This window comes from Zerene cesonia, chromosome 3, assembly GCF_012273895.1.
Source record: "Zerene cesonia ecotype Mississippi chromosome 3, Zerene_cesonia_1.1, whole genome shotgun sequence".
NCBI lineage: Eukaryota > Metazoa > Arthropoda > Insecta > Lepidoptera > Pieridae > Zerene > Zerene cesonia.
This window is the reverse complement of record NC_052104.1, coordinates 2,682,294-2,695,750: the sequence shown is the minus strand read 5'-3', so window position 1 is coordinate 2,695,750 and position 13,457 is coordinate 2,682,294. Positions and strand designations below refer to the sequence as shown.

The 13,457-nt window shown below is 31.3% G+C and overlaps 1 protein-coding gene across 2 annotated transcripts in view; it reads right to left on the bottom strand.

Annotated features, from left to right (window-relative positions):
* LOC119837036 (angiotensin-converting enzyme-like) overlaps nt 1-13,457 on the bottom strand; it is a 148,512-nt gene that overhangs the window by 55,011 nt on the left and 80,044 nt on the right. The window contains exon 2 of one of the 2 annotated variants that reach the window (XM_038362522.1): nt 9,625-9,646. The exons of the other annotated variant lie outside the window; for it this stretch is intronic. The gene's annotated coding sequence lies outside the window, so the exon portion shown is untranslated. The remainder of the gene's footprint in view (nt 1-9,624; nt 9,647-13,457) is intronic. 2 annotated transcript variants of the gene reach the window in all.

The following is a 13,457-nucleotide window of genomic DNA, read 5'->3' as shown; positions in this document are numbered from 1 at the left end:
CACTTTATATGTTTTCTAAATTTGTGTTCTGGTAAATTTATTATATCTTTAGGTAGTTTGTTATAAAATCGAACTGAGTTACTGAGGAAAGATTTGTTAGTTTTCGACAGTCTGAAGGAACAGTTTATTAGTTCATACTTATTTCTCGTATTAAAATTATGAACATCGCTCTGTTGTTTAAATTCATTTAAATTTTTACGAATGTATATATAATTATATTTAGGAAGCCTACTAAGACATTAAAGCCTATTAAGAAATTAAAAATTAATGCATGTGTATTATGTTTAAACAAATGTCACAATGTCGCCTTAGTGGAAAAAATCAGTTCTTTGACGATATCTAAATGATTAAGATCCACTCGCATAATATCTCGCATAGTATCAAAAAACTCACTCACTATATCTTAAGGTGGTGTGGAAAAGGGCTGTCTCGCCAAAACGCTTTATAGGCAACACTTCGCGGCGCTCGTACGTCGAAACTATATAAATCTACATATATATCGTGTTAGTTATATTTATAACTCAAGGACTTCTGAACTGATTTTAGTGAAATGGTACAGATATGGTTTGATACCCGAGAAAGGACATAGGATAATTTTATCCCGAAAATCGAACGGAACCAGTAACGGGAATACTCCAGGTCTGTATATCTCTTACTAAGATCACGTGGGTGAAGCTGCTGGCTGGAATGCTAGTTTTACATGAAAAAATGTTGAAATTGTACTTCAACATTTTCTTTGTCTACATTAATATTATAAAGAGGAAGAAATTGTATTTTTCTTTTCTTGTTTGTTGGTATGTTTGTAGGTAATAGATAAACTCAAAACTACTGGAACGATTCCAAAAATTCTTTCACCAGTAGAAAGCTGCAACTTCACTGAGTGACATAGGCTATATATGTACCACGGGCGTGACCGGGGCGAACAGCTTGTAGCTGAATAAAAACGCCATTTTTAACTTTAACATATATTAGTATTAGCCGCGCCCCGCGATTTTACCCGCGTAAGTCCGTATCCTGTGGGAATAACGGGATAAAAAGTTGCTTGTATGTTATTCACGTTGTCCATCTGTCTACGTACCAAATTTCATTGCAATCGGTTCAGTAGTTTTTGCGTGAAAGAGCAACAAACACACACATCCTTTCGCATTTATAATATTAGTAGGAAGTAGGATAGGATTATAGTTATCTTTGAACCACATTTTTGCATTGTATCGCACCAGTACGAATAGTAACATCAAATCGAGGTCAAAAGCCTCTTTCCCCATTTTATAAGGAGACATCGATCAGTGAAACAGAAATGTCGATTGACCCATGGCCCACTTGGGAACAAGGGTGACGGGGTTCCAATTACACTTCCATCTTCAGAAATTCCTTTTATCTATAATGCATGTGGAAGTATTTTTTATCAAGATGTATGTGTATCATGTTGATATATATTAATATATATACGAGTACATATAAAATATATAGGTATATGTATACCATAATTATGTCAGCCTTTATTCCAAAACATTGATAATTAAAAGTTTTATTATTTGTTTCTTGAAGAATATAAGACAATTGAATTAAATTTATAATTCAATCTAATAAATCATACGTACTTTCTATAAACAGTTCCCAAGGCCAAAAGCTACGCTTTAATAAAAATGTATTAGATCAAAGAGATCAAGTAAAAGAATATGCAAAATTCACTGGATACCGTCGTTTTTTAAGATGCAGTAAGCGGTTTTCTGTGAAATAATTATCGTGTACGACACTAACTTCCACGTAAAAAAAACACCTTTAATTAAAGTCTAACACAGAAATAAAAGAAACGTTTATACGTATATAGGTACTTGCTATCCTAATCAGTGATGCTATTCCATATAACCTTATTATCATACTGATACCTATTAAACACCTGTGAAGTTTTTTTCAATGAAGTAATATTTCAATGAATTTTCAAGCAATTATAAGAGCAATGTCTTATAGAAACTTTTTATTGAGAGAGATTGAATTTCTCATTCTCATTTTATATTGTAGACAATATTTTATCCAAACATCACATTCGTCCCACCATCAAACATCCTTGACTGTCAAAACAACGCATTCCTTTAAATAATCTATCATTTATCAAATGCTCTTCATATTAAGATGCGTGCAAGCATAACAGTAACATTTTTTCCTCTCGGAAGATTAATTCGGTGTACTTCATACATAAATCACGAGGGTGCCCCATACAAAAGTACATACACATACATACACTAAAATATAAAGACATAAAATATCATCTGCATCTGTATTTTTCCTTCCAGAAAGGTCTGGAGTGGGTTTTACATAATTCAGAAACAAATAATAGTAACGACCGATACTTTGTCCCTTGCTTACATCGAGTAAGGCTCTAAATGTATTGTTCTTTATGGAAATTGAATCCTGAATACCTTTTGTATGGGCTCCAATGTTCTAAGTTTTTTTAATCTAAAATAATGTCGGTGAACTTTTTTAAGATAATTTCTATTAAAAATAGTACCTGCAATTGATGTTAATTTCTCGAATTATGGTTATTTTTAGACATTTGTACTAATTATAAAAAGTTGAAGAATTTTTTCCTTTTTTTTTTAACGCGCTAATCTCCGGAACTACTGGGCCGATTTAAAAAATTCTTTCACTGCTGAACATATACTTGTGATCCCTTAGTGATATAGGCTATATATTCTGTAACACGAGCAAAGCCAGGGCGGACGACTAGTACCTAATTAACTTACAAAGGTTTAAAATACCTTTAAATTTTAAGACACAACATTGAAAGTCGCATCGGTATTTTAGTTGTTCAGATAGAAAGTCATTAAAGTTTATGAAGAAAGTTCCTAATCCATTAACAAATTGAATACCATAGGTTATTTTCTATCTGTTTTCTTTCCATAGTCACCTGTCTGTTCTGAAAGAAGTTGTCTTTACCTAAAAAGACAATTACTGAATGACCAGCAGACCGGTATTTGCAAGTGTAAATTGCATATATGCGTATATTGTACGAATGTTTTCAACCAAGTGATGAGCAGTAATTCTCCATCACAAATAGTACATGAAAGTTACACTTATGATGATATACTTTCAGAATATAACGATTATTCAAATACCCACCTATGCATTCAATAATTTTTTTTTTATGTCATAGCGGGCAACTGAGCTGGTGGTTCGCCTTATGGTAAGCGATCACCACCGCCCATGAACATTCGCAGAGGCTCAGACCTCTGAGAATGCGCTGCCCGCTTTTAACGGATAAGGGATAAGGAAAGGATTGATGACTGGAAAGATTGATGACTGGACTGGGAAGGGCTAGGAGAAGGAAATAATAATTAGTTTATTATATTGCAAGAAAATAACACAGGAACTTTCTAATAAATTATCATAAGCGATACACGAAACCAGCCATATTCATGGAACTTTATGTCGATTTTACGATCTCTAAAGTAACTCAATAATTTCTAGTAAGGAACTAATAATTGCAGGCAACGTAAACTACAGGATAAAGTTTAGTATTAATGTGTATCTTGAATATTTGATGCCTCTCAATAATGTTTTTGTATACCTATTTGGTCATTTTAATAGTACAGTTAGGAATCTGGATAATTCAGTGTCAATAATAATAAATGAAAATGTTTCAACAATAAACCGCAAATCAATTTAATTTTCAAACATTTACTTTAAAACAGATACGCATATTTCGATTGTAATAATTGTAATTGAACAGTGTGTATCATTGCGGTTGAATATGTGACTTAACTACCTAGTTCATTACGTTATGCCCGTACTAATTTTAATTCAGGTAAATATGTATTTGTTTGGATATCATTACTGCAATAAATATGGCTTTCGATTAAAAGGAATAAGTTGTAATACAAAAAACGTAATACAGCTTGTAAATTTTATTTTATAATTCGATTTCTAAACTTAAACTTATTATTTACTTCTATATTTCAGCGTACTAATTAACCTGAGTCCATTATAACTCGGCAATAAGTTAACCCTTCAATAAGGGACTTCTCATAATTCAAGCCTTCAATATTATATAGGGTACCTACATTATGACAAATGCAGGACAAAGGAATTTCAAAGGCCGTCGGCGTACCTTCTGAATTAGTGCAAACCGTTTGCAGGTAATTCACAAGCTTATATTTCGGCTTACGGAAGTTAACATTGAGTTAATTACATTTCGAAGTAACTCGGGAGCTGTTTTAGTTGTAATTAGAGTTAGCATCACGGAGTTATTGCTAGCGGATTTCATTTCGTATGTGACGTGTGTTGTTTATCCCTTAGTTTATCTACAGGAGTTATTTTTGTAACTGTACCTACGTTTTGAATAAATTGCGATATTTTGAATTTATTTGTTATAATATTGAGTATAGAAGGTTATCGTGTTAAATTCTAGCAGTTACATAAATTTTATAAACTGTATTGATTATAAATTTATAATGTAGTTATAGTAGTTCATAGGTGTCTGTAAAAGCTATATTACAAACTGTCAATGTAAATGTACAAAACGAGTTTCCCGTTTTCGTCACTAGGTGCGTTTTTCTTTTTGTTTTTTTTTTTTTGCTCAGTACGTGAAACTGCGTAATGGAACGTTAATTAAATAAAATATTGGTTCTATCAAGAAATCCACGAGTTTTATTGAAAATATTGCCAATATCCAATATTTTGTATAATTAAATTATCTCTACAACTGCATTCAAGCAGATTAAAACACATTCAATTACTCATATACCATTCACTGCAGCTACAATATACCCATTAGTAGAATAAGTACTATATATATATTACATTTTACAATTAATTCTCACAATTTTATTGTCCATAATGTTGTTTATCTTGTAAGTTACCGTATTACAAGTATTCTATACATATCTCGGGCACCAGTCTCTCACAAATGTTTATTTTTACACGCTTTTTATTAGCTTCACCTGTATGTTTGTTTGTTTGTATGTTTGTTTGTTTGTATGTTTGTTTGTTTGTAACTGACTTCTTTGGGCGCGATTTTGACCCACTTTAAACGGCCAGATTTCGTTCAAACTTTGTAGATTTATTGAGGACCGATGACAATACACTAATTTGATAAAATTATTCCAGTTTTCAATTTGCAAAATATGATTTTTGTTAAAGCGTGTTTTATAGTTTTTTTTAAACTATTATATTTTATTATTTATTTTACTTCAGTTTCAATCAAAATTTAACATCAATATAAGGTAACAATGTCGGTTTGATATAAAAAAACTAAACCAAGGAGGTGTTGAGCAGATTATCTTTAAGATAAACACGCCACACCGGAAGGACGTAGGGGCACGATTTATATGGGTCTTGAAAGTTCCTTGCATTAACCCTTATAGGGTTTCTTATAATTCCCGGGATACTCGTATTAGCGCAACTTTTACACGTTTAATTTCCTTTATACGATGTTCGTTCTAATTATTTAGGGGAGGTGTTCTGTTGTGTATTTATTTATGAACAAGATAAAGTAAATCTAATTTGTTTATTGTAATCCCTCTAGAGATAGGTAAATACTATTCTTTTAATATTATTCTTTCTCCCTTCATCGTTTTTATCCTGAATCATTATCTATTGTTATCGCAAACTTTCTAACTTCTTGGGATTGACGAATGATATCCGACACAGATAGTTCTATTTTATTATTTTCATTTCTTACTATCTAAGATAGAAACTTTTTTATATTTGCTGATATGTTTGCTATGCTATAACATATATAGCTAGTACAATAAAAATACTTATTCCCTCTGTTTCGCTACAAATAGGTCAACAAAGATCTCTCGTAAGGTCTAATTGAATCGATAGCGTAATGGTAATTAATACCTTCAAGGTCTACTCTCAAGTATTCGTTAATAAGACCGCCGACACTCAACCGGCCTTCAGTTACATATGTCTAATGGATTCGGAATTAGGTTAAAAATATGACTCACGTATCGAATAGAAGGAGAGCTTATAAGCAATTTTGAATGGGTATTGGATACATCTGACATTTGCCAGGGTTCCGATGAAACTGAGCCTCTTTTAGGTGATTTGTTTTTACAGATATAAACTTCTTGAGCTATTTTTTAATTTTGATATTTTAATATATAACATTAAGATGTCCGAAGGCTATATAAATTCTATATACACTGCAAAATTATCAAATACATATTGAGCATTGTTTCCGAACTCTTCCACTATCAATTGATAATGGTAATCAATGATTGTTTGAATTAATATTACCTCTTGAAGGGATTTGGCTGTCTTGATTAAATCTACCCTTCAGTGTTTACAAATTCGATTATAAGAGTTTTTACTATAGCCATTGAGAAAAATTGTCTTACAAACAATGACTTGTACATATAATATTAGATGATTGCTGGCTTTGCTTTGTACAAATTAAAATAATTTCTTGAATAAATACTTTATCTAAAAATAAAATGAATTTAAAAATGGTTAATTAGTAATTAATAAACTCAATTTATTGAATTAAAATAGTACTTGCTATTTCTGAACATGGTTTCAGGTACAGGTATAGGTAGTATAAGACATTAGATAGTAATAAAAGATTTAAAATATTTCTACTATTATTTTACACCAGTAATAAGATTTTTTTTATTATATATGTGTATAGAGCAAGTATTCTATTATGCTGAATAAATATTCAAACTATTATATAATCTGAAAACGCTGTTCGCGAATTTTTTAAAGTATACATATGTTAAAGCGAATAAAGTTACAATACAACATCCGCAATACGCAGCTACTGTCAGTCAGATCCGTTGAACCGAAAAGTGACAAAGAAAAAATTTAATAAACAAAATCCCCTTTCAACTAGTGAATAACAATTTTTATTCAAATTTAACGCTTCGTATAAGCTTAGGATATATTTTATCGTTATCCGCCTAACTGAGCTAAGCCACATAGTCCATTGTATTTACATTTTTACAGGTGTGGTCAACAGGAAACCCATTCGGTTTATGAAGTGTTTTCAAATGGTAATGTTTGAAGTATTTTTGTTTAGAAAAAAAAAGACTTGTTGTGGGTTTAAAGGCCCAATTTTTAATTTATTAAGCTCTTTATGCTATATAAAAACTTATATCATAATAATATTGTGTCATTTCTCTTTATAAATATACATTGCAACAATACATGAGTGAAATATATTGTATGAAGTTCTGTGAGCAAAAAGTTCGAAAAAAATTGTTTTAAAAAGTTACTGGTCGGTACAAAAGGCACCGCATTGGTTGATTAAAAAAAATGAAAAACATTTTCTCCTGTATGAATGTAGTGTGGATTGTTCAACCAAAAAAAAAAAAAAAAATTTTCCCGCGTTTTTTCACGAAAACAGATATTCGTCGCGAGCCGATATATTATATTCTAAAATTGTACAATATGTCTGTACAGTATTAGAATATATATTAAAAGCATTGGGAATGTGGTAAATAAATTAAAGACATAGATAATATATACCAAGGTAATTATTTCATTATTTAACATCGTTTTACCGCTCAATATCCCCAAATGTTATTTAATCTAATTTCTCCTAGGTAACTAAGTAACTAAATAGACCCAATGTAAGATGTGAGCGTGTCAAATGTCGCAGTTAAAAGCTACTCTAGCCCCAAGACCTCAGGAGTAATATGTCCAATTATGTATTTGAATTTATGTTAAATAATTTATCATATACTCTGGCTAGTTGTTATAAAATGTGTAGTTCTCAAGGGCATTTTGGGAGTGAATTTAAACATCGAACCTTCATCGGTCGTCATAAAGAATGTTTATTTCAATATTGAAACATTAAGCCTTAATCAAACTATGCTTACGTACGATAATTTAGTATTTCGTGAATAATTAAAATTTTTTACACAATAATTAACAATATTTCAAAATCGACATGATTCATCGATTATGAGTTTATTGGAAAATGTAAGATTAGAATTAGGTATTTATGTGACAATAACAGACGAGCGTTAGCTTCAAATGACAATGGTCAGCGATGAACTGCTCGTCACCCGCGAGTAAGATTATTCGAAGGATCATCCAACCTTGATTTATAAACACAATACAAATAAAAGTCTTATACTAGAATAAAGGCCTTTAAATTGTCTTTCAGATGGTTAAAGTTTCATGCTCATATGTATAACCGTTTTTGCGTGATTAATGCTTTATTGTCCGCATTCTCTGCTTTATCGTAACATTACTCATTCCATTTCAAATTAAGTAAACTATTTCGTTATAGTCAAATTTACCTTATGAAATATAAAAAAAATAGGAAGCACTTTTTTATTTAAGACTAAGTTTAGACATCATATTAAAATTATTAAATGTCGCATTTATACCTTAAGTACTTTAGTAAACAAATAAGATTTTTATTACGTTATTCATTATATGTATTTGACTATGTCATGAATAATTTTATTATTTACATAAAAAATATTATTCATATCACGCATCCAGCGCCATATTGAAAATTCGATGACGTCATTCCCTTTGCGTAGAAATAGCGGGAAATTGTTTTCTATTTTATATTAATATTATTACAAAATGGGTAAAATCCATGTTCACATGGCTTAAATCCAGTGAAGTAAAATAAACAACTTATAAAATAAATTAATATAAATACCTGCTTGCGATAAATAATAACAATAATTCTTTATTTATTTTTTTCTAATCACAAATGGTTATTTACACAACATATTGCGTAAAAGTATTTATAGATGTTTTAAGATAGAAGCACAGAGCTTTGTTCCTAAGTGTTTCGTCGAATAAGATCAACGTTTTCCAGTCCAACTAGTACTCAATAACATAAGCCCAAAAACGGCATTTAATAAAAATATTTTAAAAGAAAACATTACAATTCATCGTACACACAATCAGGAGTATGTTTACCAATCAATCATATAACATATTTATTTTCATTTAACATGGGATCACACACAATGTAAAATATTGGAAATGTTAAACATTATTTTTAAATTGTAGATTTTTAAAACGATAACAAATTTTAAATTATATGATGAAGAATACCTATAATTAGACATTTTCCTAATTTATAGATGAAATTCGTGCATATAACTCTTTGATATTACAAATAAAAGCTTAAAAAATTATTTAAAATCGTTATTGACATTCTGCGAAAGAATAATGTGTACTAGCTACAAACTAGATTAAAAATATAATAAAAGGATTTTTCTCACCTAATAATAACATATTCTTAGTTCGTATACGGATGAAATTAAATAGTTACACACGTACCGCTCAACAGACTGCATAGTATTACAGTTTATAAAATAAATTTTATTAAATTCTAACAAATGCAAAATTTTACTCAAAGACTTACGTAAAAACATAAAATTATAATACGAGAAAAATGCTCGAAATTGGGAAGATGTTATACGAGTAGGCACCTATAAATTTTAATAACACAATATCAGCTGAAGCCAATTTAAAATTAAACTAAATTACTTTGGCGATTCGCCTCAGTGCCCTCTAAGGCAGTCAGTTTTGGGAATACAAGAAAAATCCATAACTTCATTTGCAGGACTTTGATTTATTAAGACTTACAAACTTTGGGTCTCGCTTAATCAACGTAATGACACTGGAGGTGTTCTCCAAGCTCACCTGATTGCCTCTGTGAAAGGACCTGAAAAAGAAATGATATTTTATCATTTAATTTAATTATCCGTGAGTTATTCGGAGCAAACAAGAGTTTGTGTTACTAATCTGCTAATGATTTTGGGACTGTCGGCTTGGGTCAGATTAAGTTTGAAATTATAATTGAAACGATAAGATAATTTCTATCCAACAAATTGTGGGATTATAAAGTAATTTTATCATAGACATCTTCTGGAATTATTATAACTAAAATGTCAATGATATTTACAATCATATTCAAATAACAGCTTCGCTCTCGTGATCAATATACATTTTCATGCTATAATCTTTTCTACCCTCTTTAATCCCCTTGGAGGTAAATTTTATCAAAATACTCTCTTAGCGGATGCCTACATTATAGGGGCTATCTGCATGCCAAATTTGAACCAGATTAGTTGAGCAGTTTGGACTGTACGTTGAGAAATCAGTCAGTCACTTATATAAGTATGTAGTCGGATCATAAACAGCTTGACTTTTAATTTGGTTCCCGCACAGTGAAACATTATGTGAACACAGAAAGAATTAATGAAACAACATTACTTTCAATTCAAAGCTCAATCCTATTCTCAATCAAACGTCACGCGCTAGGAGCCATCTCTTATCTGTTAAATCTTCCACCTGTCATAAAATCTGTATTGATAAAACACGAACGCGAGTTGACAACACTCGAACACTTGTCACCCCTCATCCCTTATTCACAGCTTCACCCAAAGAAATACATACATTATTCTGAGAATTCCGCTTTCATATTTCCTCTCTAGATATTCAATACAAAATGTTTGAGAATGAGATTTTCAATCTATGAAGTTACGTCAATGGACTACTATTTGCCGTTTCTTGTTTGCATTTCCTTGCTAATACATAGTAAAATTTTTAGCTTCTTTGATGTAATGAATTTATAATTTTGTTGAAACATGTCTTCAAAAAGATTGTATTAACTTTTGCCGTCAAAAAAAGCTTGACGTAAGTAACTCAAAAGACGATCCCGCTTGATTATCAATCTTATTTACAATTAGTTTATATTTAATTATTTAATATCTTAGAAAATAGAGTCAAGGTGCTGCTTCAATTAAGACCCTTTGATACAAAGTGGATACATGCAATTCTAGGTATCAAAACCAATTTGCTAGGTTTGTTTACGTCATCGCAAACTACATTGTTATTGTGGGAGTCGAGCACGCTTCGGCACGAATTAAGTACCACACCCCCACAGAAAACCGGCGTGAAATAGTGGCATGCCACTGTGTTTCGAACGGTGAGTGGGGGAGCCGGAGGCCCGTTTCCTTTTCCTCACCCGTCCTAGTCTATTCCTTCTTTCCAGTCGTTAATCCTTTCCTTTTCCCTTACCCCATAAAAGCAGGCAGCGCATTCACAGAGGTACTTACACCTTTGCGAATGTTTATAGGCGGTGGTGATCGCTTTACATCAGGCGAACCACCAGCTCAGCTGCCCGCTATGACATAAAAACATACATACATACAAACATTTGTAAATTTTAAAGAATTATTTGAATTAAGCATCCATTTGAATTAACGAATTATTTTTAATGGGTATGTTTCATAGGATCTAGATAAATGGCTGAACACTTGTCATTAATTCATTTTCTATACGACTATTTAAGAAATTTTGACACTTCAGTTTTAATTATGATTTGAACATTTTCGTAAATGGGAAGGCATTTTTGATTTTTCCGATTTAAAAACTTTGGTTAAAATCACTCGTTAGATAAATTTCCAAGCTCACTTAAGTTCTAGTCCGGGAATTTAATATTTCTAGTTAATTACTACACCTTCTAATAAACATCCGTTGTTTACTGCTAATCCTCGAAGCGACCTAAATGCACAGAAAACGAGATCCTAATCCAATATTGTGAGCACGTAGGTGTAAACCGTCAGCCATAAAGAAACTTTAATAAGACTCAGGATGCATACGATCCACGAGGCTCGTAGGAAGAAAAGTTAGTCACAGAGTTGGAAAAAGGTTTAATCATTTAAACCCATTACGGGTTACGAGTTGGCTGTAGTAAATAGAAGCTCAGAGTTGTAACAAGACTTGCGTAAGCGGATAGGCTGTTATTAATGTTTATATTCTGTAAAAGTTATACAAGATATATAAACTGTATTGCATTTTATATGCTACATTTAGGATCGTCATATTGTAATAAAGCAACATAATCTAATCTAGATGTTTGTGTCCTTGAATAAATAGGCGCCTGAAAACATTTTCAATTCTTCGAAAATGCATTTGTAAAACAATTTTGTTATCCGATGCAATTCTTTTACAAATATAGAATACTTGTATCAAATTTTTCTTAGCAATAATATATCAGTCATATAATAATCTTATAAGCAACCACAATGTTTGAAGGTAGAATTAATACACATGCCGCCCTAAAATCTTTTTATCTAAAAAGAGTTACAGAAACATTATATATATTAACACAAAAAAAAACATCAATGCACTACCAGGTTGACAGACCTGGTCTCTTAGCCGGAATGATACCAGTTACTATGACAGATTCATTTCTCTGTTGTCTCTCTTCGAGACACCAAACCAGGACCTAAAAAATCCTATTAGTTACACTCATAATCTGCTCCTGCCTAAACTCAACTCTCCTTAAAACAGAAAAATTATAAAAACAACTCCGCAACGTCGACCTTCCATCATCAAGCGCAGAAAGTCCCGAATACAATTTTGACTAGTTGTAACGAGACACATTTGCATAAATGCGAGCACTTCTGAAATATTCATGGAAGCTCTGTTTATTTTGACCTCGGCGTAATTATGTCATAGATTAGAACTTAACAATGGATTTAATTGTAAGCTGTATTCTGGAGTTGTTTTACAGTGACAATTTATATTTGAATTTCTATGTTAGTTCTTTTGCAGGTATTATTAATAAGAATTAGATCACAACAAATCTTTATAGTTATCCGCATGGTACTATTGCATAACATATTATAGAGTCAATTTGTTGTGTAGATTTTGAGAGGTTTCTTTATTTATTTTAACGAATATTCAATTGATAATATATATCACGGCTTACGTTAAGGAGAAAGCTTTTGTAAAGCTTTTCAAGCAAAGCCTACCATTAATTAAATAAAGAATTGAATATTTATAAGAATAATAATAATTTGTGTGAATGTGATTTCTTTTTAACACCATTTATTGTAGAAAATATGCCACAAATGGTTATAGTTATTGATCAATAAACAGATATAAAGATCATTTTAAAAAGATGACAGCAAACACAATCCAATATCCAATAAAAGAATCCATATACCCAATAGACTTATATCAAAGCTTCCGCATCCCACTTCTGCTGTCATATAAATTTAATTATACAAGAAACAAATACAAGCATTGCGATTCAGCACAAGTCATCGCGAAAGTATCATTAAATATGAGGGTAGCTGTACCCTTTTGGCTGACTGCCAACTCCGGCCACCGACATACAGGCCTTATAATGCGGCTCCACGTACATTTTTCAGGATAAACAGCCTTGGAAGTTATCTTTATGATCGCTGAAATGAACCCACGGAAATGTGGCTGATTTATTGTTTGTTTATCCGGGTTAATTGATGCCGAAAACATATAACTGCTAATGTGGTCAATGCATTGTGGTACTTAATAACAGTTTGTTAAAGACTAAATTTGATTGGAACTTCTCGTATTGAACTTTTAAGAAAATAGGGAACTTTTACAAATTATTTTTTCAACTTGTGGTATACTTAGTCTGGCCATAAATACTGTTACACTTAATTATAAAAAAATATTACATTTGAATTTCGAATCTGTCA